At 45.4% G+C, this 18,541-nt stretch overlaps 1 protein-coding gene across 1 annotated transcript in view; it reads right to left on the bottom strand.

The window, feature by feature from the left end:
• VTCN1 (V-set domain containing T cell activation inhibitor 1) overlaps positions 1–18,541 on the bottom strand; it is an 80,704-nt gene that overhangs the window by 45,337 nt on the left and 16,826 nt on the right. The gene's annotated exons all lie outside the window — the stretch shown is intronic.

The raw sequence follows: 18,541 nt of genomic DNA, 5'->3' as shown, positions 1-18,541 counted from the left end.
GACCAAAGGAGATTAGTAGATCATACTGCACTGATGGACACATGACATTACACCTTTGTCAAGGCCTTCCATAATGTAAATTATAGAATTTGGTTAGTAGCCCTTCTTCAATGTTGGCTCATTAACTATAACAAATGCATCGCACTAATCTAAGATGCCAATAGTAGGGGTAACTATGAGTGTGAGTATGGGGGGGCAGTTTATATGGGAATTTCCTATATTTTTGGTATAATTTTTCAGTAAATGTAAATTTAAAACTTCTCTAAAAATAAAGTTGAAAAAAAAAAAAAAGACCAGATGGACTTGAAAAAGAATCAAATAGAACATTTAAAAATGAAAAAAGAAAATTGAAATAGAAAATTCACTGGACACTTTAGGTAGTAAATTAGATATAATTGGAAGAGAGACTTTGTTAAGCAGAAGTAAGAGTTGAAGAAATTATACAGAATATAGTACAGAGAAACAGAGTTTAAAAATATAAAAGAGAGAGTAAGACACACGAAGACCAAAGTGAGAAGTTTTAATATACATCTAATCAGAATTTCAGAAGGAGAAAATGGGGGAGAGGCAATATTCAAAGAGATAAAGAGTGAGCATTTTCCATTATTTATGAAAGACTCCAATCTTCAGATTCAGGAAACTCCATGAATTTCAAACAAGAAAACTATAAGACATTTGTTCATGAGAACAAAGAGTACAATGATCTAAAAAGCAGTAAGAGAGTGAAGACAGAATACCTAGAAAAGAATGGCAATTAGACTAACAGCCTACTTTCCAAAGTGACAAGGGGAGAGCTAAGAGAGCCTTGGCAAAGCATGAAGTACCCAGCAGGTGTTATAGACACTGATATGATTTAGAGAAGATGGTACCCACCACCAAGGCTTCATCTATCCATTAGGGAGACTATTAGATGCTGCTATAAAAAGTAGAAGTAAGATTTATATTTTCACCATAGAATCTGCATTAATGATAATTCAGAGACTCTGTCTTAGGCATATTTGAACAAGCTGGAGAAACAAGGATAAAGCTTCACTACATAAGGGTCAAAGCTATCAGGAACTTCATGAGATGGACCAAAGAAAGTATTTATTACCAACTTAGGGTCACCTGAAGCCCAGCTGTACTAGATAATATGCTAGGCAGACTAAGCTTGTGCTTACAACATTAATAAAGCAGGGATATCCTGTTCCCTTCCATAGCCGACCAACACTCTCACAGAGCTCTAGAGATGAAAGTTACACTTCAGTGAACTATCTAAAATTTAAAATCAGAAACATCAGCAGGAAGTGGTTTTTAAAATTTAATTTGCGTGTATATTTTTTGTGTTATGGTTTAGCATTTGCTAGAGGCTTGCAATAATTAACAAGCTGTAGCTCAATTTCCCTTGATATGCATTGGGGAAAGGCTAACCCCATCCCCCATAAGCCTACATGTCTAAGGGCACGGCGCTTCCCCACAGGCTAGACAAAGAAACCATGTAGAGACAGGAGTAAAGGAAATGGAGACCTTCCCTACCTGCACATCAGAGAGAGGTAAAGAAATGCTTTAATCCCTACAGATCAAAGAAGCATCTGCTCCTGCAGCATTCCGAGAAACCATAACTCCTTAACCCACTACCCTCTAGTCATACAAGGGGAAATTTTCACCTCTAGGGCTTCCTATTGCCCCTGCACCTCATTTGGACCCTCAACTAACATTTCTCCGCCTGGGAAAGTTCTGTATATATTCAAATCCCCCCCTTCCAGGAGTGGGCTAAAGTCTGTTCTTCAGACCCCCTCCGTTGGGAGAGCTTCTCAATGAATTTCTGCCTGTGGACATATCAGTCTCCATGTCCCAGGAAGCACCGGAGATCTTTCCACTGAATTACACGCAGGTGGTGGAGACATTAGTGGGCACTCTGCCACCTTTTAAATGCCCAGGCATTATTCTGAACTTGCAGAGAAATATTTGAGGGCCAGGGAGGGAACTCTTTACTTGTTGCCTTTCTTCATGAAATATGCAACCTGTGAAGGATAGCACTGGCATGCAGCAATGTAACTAAAAGTGTTAGCTCCTCTCCTGCCCCAAGAGACTAAGTCGCCTAGCAAGAACCAGAGTGACTGTGGATACAACGTGTCTTGTATTTCCAGGCCAAACAGGTAGAGAGTGAAGACGGTGAGGGAAGTCTCATTTAGAGGCAGATTCTGTTATTGACTGAGAATCCCACAAGGCTTGGAAACAATATCGCCCCAATTTCCCCCTGGTCTCGAAACTGATTAGCTTTGCCTCTCACCTAACCTCGCCGGAGATGAGAAAAGAAACCAGTGTCAGTGCCCCTTGAAGCTGGCCTAGATTTAGTAAGTTAGGATAAGATACTACTGTTTTATATTTACAATGTTTCTTAGTTTTAAATAGTCTAGTTATATCTTCCCCAAAACCAAGTACAGAAATGATTTTTCACACGTCGAATACAGCCGCCTCCGTGGCTATTGGAACTGGGCAACTCAGGAAGCACGAGAGGGGCTGGGGCAGGAGAGACAAAGAGTCAGGGACGACTGGGGAGGCTGGTCCGTTTCCATCCAGGTAACGTTCCTGCTACTTCATGAAAGTCAACCTACATTCTCCCAGAGGAAGTGACAGAGGAACGTCATCAGAGTCAAGTGTGTTGGGCCAAAATGGCATTTTTCATGTGAAGTCCTTCATCGCTCTGAAATGTGGTTGCTGGTTATGGCTGTTACATTTTCCAGAGATGGGGAAATGAGGTCTGACAATGGTCATGTACTGCTCCCAGGTCAGAAAGCCACAACTGAATTTCTGGGAGATTTCGATGGCCTTCAGGGACAAGAGGTAAAAATAGTGAAATTAGCACAGTCCTGTTAAATCTGAGGCACGAGTGCGGGGGGGATGTTTGGGCCCCGAGGAGGTTGGGCGCTCTATCTCAGCGGAGGCGAGGCGCTCTGTCTCAGGGTGGGAAGTGGATTGCACCTGTCTGGACAACCAGATGAAGCCCCTCGGGGGCTCCGCGGCGTCAGGGCCAGCCCAGCCCTGGCTGGCCCCCACCTCCTCCTTCCTGCCTTGGTGTGTGTTTAGAGGAGTGAGCGCCTTCCTGGGCTTTTCCAGTATTTTCCTTGAGATGTTTTAGTGTCATGTTTTATGTTGGGCCTGGGGCCTGTGAAAGTGAAATGCATGATTTATTGCAAAGGAAAAGAAAGAACTGGAGAGGAAAGAGAATGCAGAGAATGAGAAACTAGGGTGGTGGATGGGCCCCCTTGTTTTCCCTCTCACTTCAAATACCCGGGGCTGTGTCTGCCAAGATGTTCTCTGTTTTACTTTGTTTTTCACTTTTTATTTTTGTTTCCTTGCTTCCATTTCTTTGTGTTTTAAGATGTCTTCTATATATTCACTGATGCCGGTGCATATCAGGAGCATCATCATTTAACACATCAGAATCAAGATATAAAAGGGGCTTGGGGTAAGGGAGAGGATTTGGGCAGCTATTTCTTGGAGGGATAATTTTTTCCCCTGTGCCGTGAGAACTTTCCCACTACCGCCAACACACAAGCACACAGCTTAGCGTGAAGAGCGTGTTGTGTGGCCCCCGCGGGGGTGGGGTGCAGCACCATGAACTAGAGCCTAAACCGTGCTTAAGATGGTCTAGAACCAGTCAGGGAGAGAGACTCCAGAGAGACGCACCTGGCGATCACTGCTCTTTTTTGGGCACAGAAACGGGAGTTCTCCGGCAGGCTGAGGCAGGCTAGTTTAGGAAAAGGGAAGATGAGGCTAAGAGTTGGCAGGAAAACATGGCTACAGGGCCATGGAACCCCCTGGAAAGCCCCCGAGGGACCCCGAGGCTGCCGGAGGACCCTGTGAGGACCAGCCAGGAGAGCCACGTTTGGAACGAGGTCTTGCTGGGGTCCAGGGAAGCCCCAGATACCCTCAAGGGCCCCACCATTGGGCCCCCAGGACTGACAGGAGGGGGGACAGTCAGTCAGAACAGCAAACAGCTGGGCCCCTCCCCAACATTAGCAGGGGAGGAATGTGGATACCTCAGTCAGGGAAGCCGCAGGCCAGCTCGCCCCTGCCCGGAGGAGCCTGCACCACGCCTGGCTGGCGGCCCCGACTCCTCTGCCAGGTCCCTCTGCGGCAGCAGCGGGGCAGGGAGCCGGGCCCAGCAGTGCTGCCCGCGCCCCGCGCCTCGCGGCCGCCTCCCACCCACCGCCTGGCTCGGAGCTGGGGCAGGAGAGCAGCGGCAGGCGGGGCACGGCGGCCCCGGGCAGGCACGTTCCTCTTCCCTGGCCGAGGCACGGGTCGGCCGACTGCCGTGCTGCAGCTCCGGGCCGCCTTTAGTCTCCCTACTACCGAATTCCTCATTTCGGGTTTGTAAAATGCTTTCCAATGTCTTAGAAACTGGAAACTCGCTTGCCAGTGAAGGTTTGGTCCCAGCCTTGATGCAGGGAGGGCCTGCTCCTTCCCAGCCCCCGGGAGGCCCTGACACGGCCTCAGGACGTCGAGGCTGTTGGCCAGAAGGACTGATCTCTCATCTCCTACTGGGATTTCATTCTTTTAATTTTTAATTAATTTATTTTTGAGGTGCCGGGGCTGGGGATTGAACCAGGACCTCATAGGTGGGAAGCAGGCGCTCAACCTGAGCCACATTGGCTCCCTCTTCATGAATTTTTAGTGTCCAGTTTAACAGCGAAACTCCTGGGCAGGATCCTAAGATGAGGCTGCCTCATAGGCAGGCTGCCCCTTTCCTAGGAAGAATCACGTATCTGGGGGCTTCGTGTGGAGGGCACAGCTCCCAGCACCTCCCACACACCTGGCCTGGCGGCTCTGGTCTGAACCCCGGGTCTGGGCCCCTCCCAGGACCTGCTTCACCCTGGGGCTGCAGCTCTGAACTCCCAGGAGGCGGCGACCAGAGCAGTGGCTCCAAACACCTCCCAGAGCTCGGGCCCCCCGAGCAGTCGGCGTCTCTTAACTCCTTAGAGGGGCAAGTATTTTGGGAGCTTTGGTTCGGAGGGTAAAAGTTTAGTCACAATTGGACTCTGGATGCCAGATGGGCTGACAAACTCTCCTTCATTTTCCTAGAATAATGGGCACGGTCTCTAGCATACCAGCAGATGCCCATCGGGGGGCTTTTCAGGCATCGGGACAACCTGCCTACTGACGGTCTACATGGCCGCAGTGTGGCCAAGACTAGACTGCACGCGCCCCTGAATTCCAGCTAAACCTGTGGAAGAGGAGAGGAGAGGACGGGCAGGTTTGAGGGCCCCAACCACGGGGTCACGTCTCCTTAAGGAGGTGAGGAAATGCACTACCGAAACCAGCCGATTTAAAATAAGCTCAGGGGACTACTCAGCAGCAGAACCTAGAAACCTGCCAGTCTGCCCCAGATAGCCACAGAGAGCTGCAGAGACTTTCCCCGGGCCCTGGACTCCACTAACTCCCTTTTAGAAGCAGCTTTCTCAGCGCTCAACATCAGCCCAGACGGAGAGGGTCAGGGGCGGCAGGCGGAGGGCCCAGAAAGAGGCTCTCCTTCACCGTGGGAGCCAAGGACTCGGCCCTGCCTGCACCGCGGGCCTCTCTGAACCTGGCTGTGCCTCGTAAGGGGAGCGAGTGGGGAGTCAGATCTAGACTGCTTACTGAACCTCTCTCCTACAAAATAAGGAACTCCTCATATGCCATCAGTTGAGATTAAAAAGCTCCTAGAACATGGCGTCCATCAGGTCTTTCTCTATGCTAAAAGTATAAATTCTCTCTTCTTTTCTAATCTGTGCTTAAGTTTGTGTTTAACTTTTTAAAAAATATTCATTTTATTTATTTATTTCTATTCCCCACCCCCTTGTTGTTTGTGCTCGCTCTCTGCTCTTTATGTCTCTTCGTTGTGTGCTCTCTGTGTCTGCTCATCTTCTTTTTAGGAGGCACTGGGAACCGAACCCAGGACCTCCCAGGGGGAGGGAGGCTCCCAGTCTTTGAGCCACATCTGCTTGCTGTGTCTCTCATTGTGTCTCCTTCATGTGTTGGCTCGTCTTCTTTAGGAGACACCAGGAAGCAAACCGGGACCTCCCATGTGATAGGTGGGCGCCCAACTGCTTGAGCCACATCCGTTTCCCTATGTTTAGCTTTTAAATCGGTGTTTACCTTTGTTAGTCTGCTCATGCCTAGGAAATCAGATTTGGGGTTCACCTGTTACAAATAGATAATGGTGAAAGGCAATCTAAAAATGAGTCTTTAAATGTCAATACTATGTTGCAATTGTATTTGATGTATAAGAGAAAACATAGGGAATTAGTTCAACTGCCAGAAAAGCAGGAAAACTTAGCCACGTTGTTACTAATAAAATCATTTTAGTTGCTTAGTTAGTAGATAAAAGAGCTCAGTTTGCTTTATAGTAAAAACTTACTACAAACTGTAAGAGTTAAGATCACTACATAGATGCTTTTATATTATAAAATAGCAGAAGGATAATATTGAATTTGCTGTAACTGGGTGGATTTAGCCTAGGGCCTACTGTAGTAATAGTAGTTCTAAACCGAGTTTGCTTTTGCTTATGGTTATTTCAGGGCCGGCCTCACCTTTGTGTTTTTAACTACTCTCTTCTCCAGTTCGTAGCCCGGCAACTTTCTGCCCCCTGTGGCTCGGGGGAAGGCACCTTAAGGACCCCGTCTCCTGTCCTTCCGCTGGTATCAGTGCCCTGCTTTCTCTCACGACTCCACACGGGGACTCAACTGCTGCCTGGTGGAGTTTCTGACCCTGGGGGTCCTGTGATCTCTGAGGACTGGGGAGTGGCAGAGGCCTCCCCTCTAAGTGCTGAGGTTCCTCAAAGCAGCGATTCATGCGAGAAACCAGTCTCCCCTTCCCTGGGGCTTCAGTGACCTCAGTGTGTATATACTGGAGTTAGTGCTCATCCAAGGTCTGCCAAAGTAAAAATGGGAAATAAGCAATGTTCTGAAGTAAAAGAAAACTGTATTTTAAAGCATTGGGGACATTTTGGTTGTCAGCCAATAATTAAAGAATGAAATTCTTGTGCAAAACTGCATTGTCACAGTGCAGATTAATTAGAAATAGCCTTCAAAGAGGTTTTTTAGTGTTATCTTACAGTTAAATTTATTTTGTAACAGAATGAAAATTATAAGTAACAGCGAGTTATATGTTTCTGTGTCTACCTCTATTTGTGTCTGCCTATTTGCTCAGTGTATATCTTTGCACATCAGGACGGTATTATCAAATTAACAAATGGAAATGCTTAAAAGACTCTATTCAAATTGTAAATGAAATATGTGCTTATATATGTGAATAAGAATTCCTGGAGCCCAAATTAGGCGAAGCAGAATGAAAGGTCATACAGAAGTTTGGGTATAGAAACTATTGGGAAAGGGAAAACGTTTTCCTAAGCTCTTTTACCTTCCAGGCCCCAGGGCCTTCTCTTTACAAGGACTATGGGGGGAGGGTAAGATGTGACACATTAAAACTGTGTTTTCTAGGCTGGGGAATTAAGAATCATAGTTTGTCCTATAATTCCCCAATTTAAACCTTTTAACAGCTTTAAAATAAGGGTGACTAATGACCCTATTGCCAAATCTCAATAAGTAAAGGAAAAGTCCTTGAAAGCTATAGGAAGATCTTTTAAAACAAAGTAAACAATTACAATTATTTCAGAGCCTAGTAGTCAGTATGTTTTTTAGCCTATTCACAGTTTCAATTTTATTTAGTTTGGATGTAATCTCCCTAGGTTTATAGGATACTCATAAAATAAATCAACATTATATGTATTAAATCTTTAAGATAATGAAAGTTGTAAGTTCATGTCTAATGAAATTAAGTTAAAGAAAGAAATGTAGATCTACCCTCTCTTAAATGGATAAAATCAATTTCATTGGTTGCTAACTCTAATTTAATAAGCTTATTTTAAGGTACAGTAACCAGTCTATGTGGTTATAGTTAATTTATAAGGAGTTTGTAAAAACATCTTCTAAATGGAAGCATTTAAATGGCTAATTCCCAGAAGCCATTATTAGTTAGAAACTTAAATCGATAAAGACAAAAAATTCATAACAGAGAAACCTGTCAGAGGCCACTTCAGTCTGCATATTTAAGTGGTAGTAAAGAAAGATAGCCTTGATTTCATTGGGAATCTTGGGTTTTCATAAAATAATGGAGAGTGTAGTTTTTCCTATGCTGCTAAAGTAAAATAACTGTAATCATGATAAGGGCATAGAGGTAAAAAGGTGAAGTACTAAAATAGTTAGGTTTATTTGGTATGTTATACATTACATTGGAAGTGTTTAGAAAGTGTATAAAAATTAAAAGAGATAGACTTCAGTATTGTCAAACTGTCTTGTGCATTCAAGCAAGGCCCAAATACCCTGCATGGTGCCTCTCCATTTGAGTTATTGGCTAAATTGGTCACTGACCCCTAAAATAAAAAAGTATCTACTATATCTCTGATTAATCTCCTGGAGTGGATGGAGAGTACATTACAGTTTCAGACTCCTGCAGCAACTGGCTGTGGCTCAATATGGCCAGATGTACAATGGACATTGCCTCCAGACTGGCTCTGTTTCATAGTGCCGAAGGGCGCTCTGCACCAGGGCAATGAAATACTGGAGCCTTACCTTCCTGGTCTCTCTCTAGGGCAGACAGTGCTGCAGCACGCGGGCTGTGTGAAGGGCATACCAAGTGGAGCAATGATTACCAGAGTGATATGAGTAGAACTTAAATACAATTGGCATTATGATCTTCTCCCACGGGGAGATAACACGAATGGTATTGCAAACTTGGAGCTTAAATCTATTAACTGCAGCTCAAACAGGAACTTGTACATTAACTACTATTAAGTACTGTATCTATATTCCTGATGAATATGATAGCATCTCTTCTATTCTAGATCATATGTAGAAGGATACTGAACATGTTAAAAGTCTTGGTAAACTCAATTCATTTTATAAGTAGTTAATAAACATGCCTATAAAATAAAGGAATTGCTCTCTTAAGTACTGTCTTTATTTTGCTTACCATTTCCTTATCATGCTGTTGACTGTGCTGTCTTTGTGAGTTTATATCCAGGGCAGAGCCTCTCTTCATAACTCTCCCAGCTCTCCTAAGCGTAACCACTACCCTGGGAAAACTAGAGCTGGGAATTTATACCAAGCCTGGCTTGTCTACCACAGTCTCTCCTTAGAGTTAACTGACAGCATAAAATAACTTGAAAAAAAAATTGCTGTTTCCCATCAACCTCGGGAGGATGCAGCCTCTGAAAGCATCTGGCCTTTCTCACTCTCAGTCCAGTGTGTCATTGTTAGCCCTTTTGGGTCCTGCCCACCACCGTCTTCTTTCCTTTCAGTAAAGCCATGCTTTTTAAATTCTAACTAAGTTCATTTCTTCCAGAACCAACACCTTAGTACCCAAGCAGGGATTTCAGCCAGCTCCACCCACAGTGCCAGGTTTATCTTCCCCCAACCATGATAGAGTAGCAAGAGGGTTTTACACCTTGCCAGGTAGGGCCTTCTCTCCCTACCCAACAGGAATTGGTTACAGAAGAATGACCGTCATCCTTCAGTGCCCCCTTAAAAAGAAGGGTGTAACCCTCTCGGGGGGTAGGTGAGGCAGGCTAGGTTAGGAAAAAGGAAAACGAGTCTAAGACCTGGCAGAAAAACATGGCCATGAAACATCGGCCATGGACCCCACCTGGAAGGCTCGAGGGAGCAGTGAGGCTGCTGGAAGAGCCCCGTGAGCACCCAGCCCCAGAAGCTCCGTTTGGAATGACATCTAGCGGAGGTCAAGGGAAAGCCCTGGAGGTACTCAGGGGCCTCACCTTTGGGTCTCTGGGGAAACGAGGGTGGGGTAATCAATCAGAACAACAAACAGCTGGGGCCCCTCCCCCAACATTAGCAAGGCGAGGAATTTTAACAGTTTAATGACGTGACCCCACAAGTCAAATCGCTCAGCTGGAGGAGCCTGCCCCTACACCTGGGGATGCCTCATCTGCTCTTTTCTCCCACCTCTGTTCTCTTCTCCATTTTCTCAGTAAACTACAAGCCTACCTAAACTGGCTTGTCCTTAAATTCTTTTATGTAACACAGCCAGGAACCGAGAGGAACCCATCATGCCTGGACTTGAAGGGATCCTGGAGCCCTGCTGGGTCCTCATCGGTATGACTTCCTGGGGGAGAGGGCTTGAGCGGTGAGCCATGTGAGAGGAGGACCTGCAGGGAGGCAGGGCTGGGAAGATGCCAGACAGGTGAAGGAGAGGCAAAGCTTGCCAAAGAGTCTGAGTTTCATCACGTGTTTCCTACCGAATATAATTTGAAAGGTCAGAGGAAGATAAAAATAACATTTTGCTGTGATTATCACCGATGGGTCATGCTGAATCAATAGATTAGTCACATTTATTTCCCTAAGAATCAGACATAGTGCCTGACTCATCCTAGGCACTTGATCAATGTTGAACTGAACTGACCTGATTTCATAAAATATTCTTCTACTGTATGTCCGTGAGACAGCCCGAGTAAATGGCAGTCCATGTTCTTATTTCAGGGCTATGTCTCATTAAATTACAAGTTTTACATGAATAATTGAAATTAACAACTAAATATAACTACACATTTAGAAACCAGTTCTTAAATATTATAAATAAGTAGAAAGAAAACAGTTTTCTAGCCCCAGAGATATGATCCTATTATAAGCCATATAAAGCCCAGATGTCTTGTGGTCCAGTTTTTGGCCAGTCCCAGGCAAAGAAATATCAGTCTAGCAGGAAAGTTAACTGAAACCAATAGATACCTAGAAAAATGTCAAAAGTCATTATTACACGGATAGTGCATAGCAAAACTTTTTTTCCCCTTAATCCTTCTTTACAACTTCTCTTTCTTTGATTAGGTCCCTGAACTTTTCCCTTCTGGAAATTTCCAAAACTGTTTCTGAAATCCACTTCCCAGTCTCTTCTCCCTATAGTTTCCCTGGCTGCCTAAAATAAACTTTCTTCACTCTCACCAGCAAATCCACTATTCTCTCTCCCTTTCCTCATTTCTCTTTTCATCTTGTCTGCATGGGTTACTACATTGAGCTCAAAATTGCAAGTCTGGGGGGGAGGCTTAGCAGAACATACCAGGACTTTGCTGAGGAGTCAGACACAAAGGAAGAGGCTGAGAATATTTAATGGTTTACTCCTGTCGCTCTTTAAATAGGAGACATTATAAAGGGCAGTGCAACTGCCAGCTTGCAAGCATAGCTGGCCTGCGTATGACACTCCTGGGGCCCTGGTAGAGGGAGCCTCTCTCCACCCCACAATAACTCTCACCTCCAGCTTGAAAGTAAAGTGAAATTCTATGATAAAAAAGTTATCCCTTTGATTTTGTTCCTGATTAGAGTATACATTGTAATATTTAATAGTCAATCATTGATACTTGAGTATAACTGAGTGCAATAGCTACTTCTTGAGAAAGAAAGTTTGGATGATAAATTAAAAAGAAAAACTAAGACACAAGAAGGAAATTCTAAAAAATCAAAAAGAAATGGTGGGAATATTAGATACAAAATTTGTCATTTTTTTTCCCAAAAATGTTGACTGGGGTTAGTGCTGGTCCTGGAAAAAGGCTAAAGTAGAAATCATTGCTTTGAGGTGTCTAGATGGCTAGTAGGAGTATGAGTTGGGGCAAACTTCAGGGTGGGGAGAGGGGGACAGTTTGGCCACATGTATCAGAAGGCTTACAATGTACCAGTTATCAAGTAATTCCACTTCTAAGAATTCATTCTAAATAAGTAACAGGATGCATATACAAGGGTGTTAACTATAATGTTAATTATAATTAACATAATAATTATGGGCAAATACTTGGAAGCAACTAAATGTCCAACAACCGGGAACTGAGTGAATTAAAGTTTATGATACAAGGCAATATGACACAGTAGTGAAAAATCAAATCACAGAAGAATTTTTATTAACCCAAGAAAGTGTTCACAAAACTGAATGAGAAAAGCAGTTTGTAAAATAATATATATGATTTGATATCATTTTATTAAATATGTACACAGAGAAAAAAGACTGAAAGGATCTATTAATGGCAGTTATTTCTGGATTAGGGATTCTATCAATTTATATGAGCAACATGTTCTTTTCATAACACTATCCGCTGTTCACAAACTGCCCCAGGCAATGATCGGAGAGCCATTTCAGTTCCAGGGAGGCCAGAGGGGCATGGAAGCCTCTGGAACGTTAGGGTAAATTGAACACTTCTGTCACAGTTTGGCACCTTCTGGAAATTTAATGAAAACCACAATCTTGCACAGATTTGCCCTAAGTCTAGAAAACGGTGGAGCTAGCAGAATCTTCTAAATATATTAAATAGATTCTCTTGTAAACATCATACTTTGTGCCTCAGAAAATTAACATGTGCATGCAGACAAAAACATTTATTAGAATAAGTGGAATATATTGGGGTCAACATTAGTGAAACTATAATGACTTATTCGCTAAATTTATAAATGTTGATTTGGTAATTTGTCTAATAGAAAATGTGAATCTAGAAATAGCGGGAGAGGGGGAAGAGCCAGAGCCAGAATCTATCTCTTCTTTCAAAGTTTTGGCTTTATCCTAAGGCTTTCAAAGTTTTAGGCCTATCTTGTTGAGAAATAAAAAGCATAACCTTGCAGAAAAAATATCTAACAAGCCACTGCTGCCCCCGCTTCTGTAAATCAGCCTGTGAGAACATGGCCTTGCAGAAGAATATCAAATGAACGACTCCTGCCCCCCGCTTCTGTAATCTTACAAACCACTCCTGCCCTCTGCTTCTGTAAATCAGCCCATGACCTTGCACCTGCCTTCTGCTTGCAAAATTTCACCTAGCACTGCATTAACCAGTGAGCAAAAGTCATGCTGATCCCACACAAAATCCTATATAAACCTATGAAAACTGGAAAACAGGGCTCAGAATGTGGAGATTGACCTTCCTCTGGGCCCATGCATAATAAATCTGTTCCTCTGCCTCTCTGAGTGCCATTTGGGTTTTTCTGCCACTCAGAACTCCTGGCTTTGCTGCAACATTTGTTCCCTGCTTGGGAAACCCAACTGAGCAGGCCCTTTGAGCCTCCAGTTTGGGATTGGTGGGGGTGGCCAGCGGAGATCTCCACGTGAACAAGGCGGCACTCCCTATCCCCTGGACAGGGCCTCCCTCAGGGAAGGGATCCTCGTGGGCTGCATCCTCCAGCCCGGCCTGACTCGGTGGGAAGGTGGGTTGAACAACATCAGAAGACACGGAAAAGGTAAGACTCCGGGGTTCCGAGTCCCAGGCAGGCCCGTCTCCAGATGGCAGGGGAGACTGATCACCTCCCAAAATCTCCAGATTCCAGATTCCAGGATAGGGCAGTCCCTTGGGTGGAACCGTGTAACCTCTGAGTGATTGCATGAATGAACGAGGACTGCAGGGCTTGCCTCTGCTGATCCAGTCTGTGGCTCCATGGCCTGCGCTGCGGAGTCCGAGTAGGCCCCAACCTGAACCCCGCAGCTACGTCACACGGCATAACGGCTAATCCAGACTCTACATGGACGCCTTAGCTAAGACGAGCCTAAATTCTCACGAGAGATGTGGACAGGAGGGCAGCTGAGTGGCCTCGTGAGAGGCCCCCCGCCTTTGTTTGTCCTGTGACACTGGTTCAGGGATGGGGTCATCACAGTCCACACTCACAGTCTTAAACTGTATTTTAAAAATTTTCAGAAAGGGCTTTTCCAGGGATTATGGTGTCCATATGTCCCCCAGAACTTCTGGACGCTGTGCAAATTAGAGTGGCCTAAGTTTAGTGTTAATTAGCCCTTGGAGAGAACCCTAGAGGTGGCCAAGTTCCTGCAGTGTGGCTGGCAGTCACTGGGACCCCCGGCCACCCTGATTGGTTTCCCTGAATCTATTCCTCGTTAGAAATTCACCACACCTTGCCCCCTTAGGTTCGATTCTGTGTTGAAAGGATGGGTCAGAGTAGGGTCCTAGTAACTCCAATGGCCAGACCTTGAAAACTTGATATTCTAAAAAGATCTCCAGAAGAAAGCCCACTACCCCCGCCGTGTGTTCCAGCCATTCCAGGGCATCTCCCTGCCCTGGAGCCTCCTCAAGCAGCTCTCCCAGAGACTCCTCCACCTCCAGTCTCTCCAGGTCCATCAGCCCCCCACCCCCAAGGGGGTCCTGAAGCCCCTTTGGCAAAAAAACTCCGGTCAGTGCAACCTGCACTGCAGATGCCCCTCCGTGAAGCACAGGGTTCAGCCCAGATCAGTGCAGGCGGACAGCCCAACCCGGGAGGCCGCTCCTGCTTTATCAGCTTTCACAACTGCAGAGCTCTTAAACTGGAAGCCCCACACCCCTCATATCCAGAAGAGCCTCGGGCTCTTATCGACCTCATGGAGTCTGTTTTCCAAACCCACCGCCCCACTGGGATGATTGCCGCCCACTCCTCCTAACCCTGTTCAATACGGAAGAAAAACAGCCAGATCCTCCCGGAAGCCAGAGTGGCTGTGAAAACGGCCCCCGCAGGTGGCCTGGAGCCAGAGGAATGGGCCCGAGAAGCAGCACCAGAAGCTCAACTGCCTGGGACTTTAACACAGAGCAGGCCGGGCTGCCCTTCAGCAGCATGGAGAAGTCTCAGAGGGGTACGGGAAGGAGCGAGGCGGCCCACAAACCGTGCAAAACAGCCTCCATCACTCAAAAGCCTGAAAACCTCTGGGAGATTTTTATGAGCAACTCTGCAACGCCTTCAGGATCTATACCCCCTTCAACCCAGAGACCCCAGAATGCCAGAAAATGGTCAACACAGCTTTTGTGCCCAGGCAGCACCAGACATCAAACAAAAACTTCAGAAGCTAAATGGGTTCGCAGAGATAAACATCTCCCAGCTCCTCAAAGTCGCAAACAAAGTATTTGTCAAGTGGGACAAAACTGCTGAGGGGGAAGCAAAAAAGCAAATGAAACAGCAGGTCTCCTGTTAGCCACAGCCTTAAAGAATCCAGACCCAACCAATGGAGAAAGGCCACCCCAAAAAGGGAGGACTACTTCACCCTGAAACACTCCGCTGCTACCAGTGAAAACCTAACAGGACCCCGGGTTCCTAACCCATATACCTTAATGGGGCAGTTCCCACCTGGGGTGCCAGGTTTACCTGTCTGGACTTAAAGGATCCTTTTTTCTGCCTGAAGGTAGCTCCCCAGAGCCAGTGTCTATTTGCTTTTAAATGGGAGAATCCCAGGACTCAACAAAAGACTCAATTAACATGGACTCAGCTGCCTGCAGGGCTTCAAAAACTCCTCCACCCTTTTTGGAGAAGCCCTAGCAGTGGATCTGGCTTCCTACCCAAGGGAAAACTTAAACTGTAGTCTCCTTCAGTAAGTAGATGACCTCTTGCTGGCTAGCAAAACAGAAAAAGTATATGCCAGCTGCCCCAACCTCCAGGACAGGCCACTTCTTTGCCCAAATCAAACCCTATTCACAAAGGGCAGCAGTTTTGTTTTGTTTTGTTTTTGTCTTTATTTTTTTAATGTTACATTAAAAAAATATGAGGTCCCCATATGCCTCCCACCCGCCTCACCTCTCTCCTCCCCCCACAACAACAACCTCCTCCATCATCATGAGACATTCATTGCATTTGGTGAATACATCTCTGAGCACCGCTGCACCTCATGGTCAATGGTCCACATCATAGCCCACACTCTCCCACAGTCCACCCAGTGGGTAAAGGGCAGCAGTTTTATCAGAGATGGAGAGAGGCTGACTGAATATGCAGTCACCATGGCTAAACAAGTAGTGAAAGTAGCTCCCCTACCTAAAGGGTAGTCTGCACAGTAAACAAAACTCTGGGCGCTAATTTGAGCCCTACAACTGGCTGGGCAAATGGTAAACATTTACACTCACTCTAAATATGCATTTGCTACTGTGCATATGTACAAAGCAATTTATTTAAAAAAAAAGGAGACTCCTAACTGCAGGGGGAAATGAAATAAAAAGTAAAGAGAAAATCCTTCAACTGCTGGAGGCAGTCTGGAAGCCAAACAGGATTGCCATCATACACTGTCAGGGACATCAGAAGAAAATAGATGGAGTTACTAAAAAATACACTGGCCAATGAAGCAGCTCCACAGGCAGCCAAAAACTGCAGGTCCCCGCTGGTGCCTCACCTGTCCCTTCTAGGGCAACACATTAAAAAAACTAAACTATACCCAGGAAAAACAGGAGTGGGCAAAGAGGAAAAAAAAAGCACCAGACCCCAGAGAGAAACGGGCTGCTCCCAAATAGCCACGTCTTCATCCCAAAGGAGGCCGCCTGCACCCTGGTTCCCCAACACCACCAGCTCACCCACCGGGGAGAAGCTGCTGTGGGAGCCCTGCTCAGAAAACATCACTACATGCCCGCTCTGCACCACCTCTGCACTCGCTTGCACCACCATTAACAGCCGATGCCAGACCTGCGCTAAGAACAACCCCTCCCGAGGGCCCCAGGCCCGGGTCAGCATCCAACACAAAAGAAACTGCCCCTTTGAAAATCCAACAGTGGACTTTACAGAAAGAAAACCAAGGTGAGGTACAAGTACTTACTAGTAATAACGTGCACCTTCTAGGCTGAGTCAAGGCCTTTCCCACCTGCACTAAAAAAGCAAGAGAAGCAACTAAAGCTTTGTTCCAAAAAATAGTTTCCCGGCACAGGATACCCTTTTCCATAGGCAGTGACAATGGCCTGACTTTCGTAGCAGCCATCATCCAAGAGCTAGCGAAAATGTTAGGAAATAAGTGAAAACTCCACACAGTATATAAGGCCCAGAGCTCAGGGAAAGTGAAATGCATGAATCAAACCCTCAAAACCACCCTAGCCAAGTTCTGTAAAACAAAAACAAACAAACAAACAAACAAAAACTGGCCTCCCATGAGTAAATCTGCTCCCATTAACCCTCCTTAAAGTCAAATGCACCTCCAGACCCTCAGGCTATTTGACTTTTAAAATTCTGTTTAAATGACCACCCCCAATTATTTAAACCTTCAAGGAAAATCTCAAACTCCTAGAAAAAACTGGCCAGGATTCTACCCTCCAGGTTTTGGGAAAAACCCTAGCCCAAATACACAAAACTGTCTAGTCTCTAAATCCCAACCCATTAGGCCACCCAGTACACCCACACTCACCCAGAGACCTAGTTTGGGTAAAAAACTGGAAGGAAAAGCCCCTCCAGCCCACATACTGTTATCCTTGTAATCCCCACTGCTCTCAAAGTTTTAGGTATTGCCCCTTGGATTCATCATACTAGAGTAAAAAGGGCACACTCCAATGAAAAACAAAATGACTGGACAACTCACCCTGTACCTGACTGTCCCTGGAAAATCTAAATTACCTGGAACCATTGAAAATCACCATCTCCTGACTAGATGGACTCCTGTTCCCCGTGGTTCCTGCTCCTCTTTGGACGGCTCCGCTTACTGTTTGGGACTGGACTAGCAGCTACAGTTCCCAGAGACTGGAGTGTAGTTGAAAGGATACTAATCTTAATAATGCACTTATGTCTTGTAGAATGCTTTACTACCTTAAATTGTTTTCCCACTTAGCTTGAGTAACACCCTATAAAAATTATACGGGTGCTAAAGGGGGGAAATGTTGAGAAATAAAAAACATAACCTTGCAGAAAAAATATCTAATGAGCTACTCCTGCCCCCAGTACTGTAAATCAGTCCATGAGAACATGGCCTTGCAGGAGAATATCAAATGAACAGCTCCTGCCCCCCGCTTCTGTAATCTAACAAACCACTCCTGCCCCCCCGCTTCTGTAAATCAGCCTGCGAAAGCATCACCTTGCACCTGCCTTCTGCTTCTGTAACCCCACTTGCAAAATTTCTCCTAGCAACACATTAGCCAATGAGCAAAAGTCATGCTGATCCCACACAAAATCCTATATAAACCTATGAAAACTATAAAAGAGGGCTCAGAATTTGGAGATTGATTTTCCTCTGGGTCTGCGTGTAATAAATCTGTTCCTCTGCCTGTCCGAGTGCTGTTTGGGTTTTTGCCGCTCAGAACTCCTGGCTTTGCTGCAGCAATCTTACAGCCTGAGCACAGAAGTTCTGGGGGGACCTCTTTAAGGAAAAAAGTCTTTCCTGGCTACTCTAAAAAGCCAAGAGCTTGAAGGCTTTGTAATACAAAACACCTTTTTTCTCATACCAATACTCCTCTCTGCTAACACTAGTGTTTTCTAAAGGTTTTTAAAGAAAGGCAGTGGAACATGGCATTTTGGGTAGTTGGCAGCGAGACTCCTGGGAGCCAGGCTTCTAGGCTCTTGACAAAGTGCACCTACCAAGCCTATGGACCTAAGAGGATTTACATTACAAGATCTACCTTGCCTCCAGCCCAGGCACCCTAACTTCTCCTACTGCTCCAAACACTTAATTTTTATTTTATTTTTGAAGAAGCTTTAGATTACATGAATGATACATTGAAAATATAAGGGGATTTCCATATACCCCACGCCCTCCCCCCACACAAAACCATTCCCCATGAACTACATCTTTAATTAGTGAGGTACATTTGTTACAATTGATGAACACATATTGA

The sequence above is a fragment of the Dasypus novemcinctus genome, chromosome 9 (genome assembly GCF_030445035.2).
Source record: "Dasypus novemcinctus isolate mDasNov1 chromosome 9, mDasNov1.1.hap2, whole genome shotgun sequence".
Taxonomy (NCBI): domain Eukaryota; kingdom Metazoa; phylum Chordata; class Mammalia; order Cingulata; family Dasypodidae; genus Dasypus; species Dasypus novemcinctus.
Note: the sequence above shows the minus strand (reverse complement) of the source record. Positions and strands in the feature narration are given on the sequence as shown.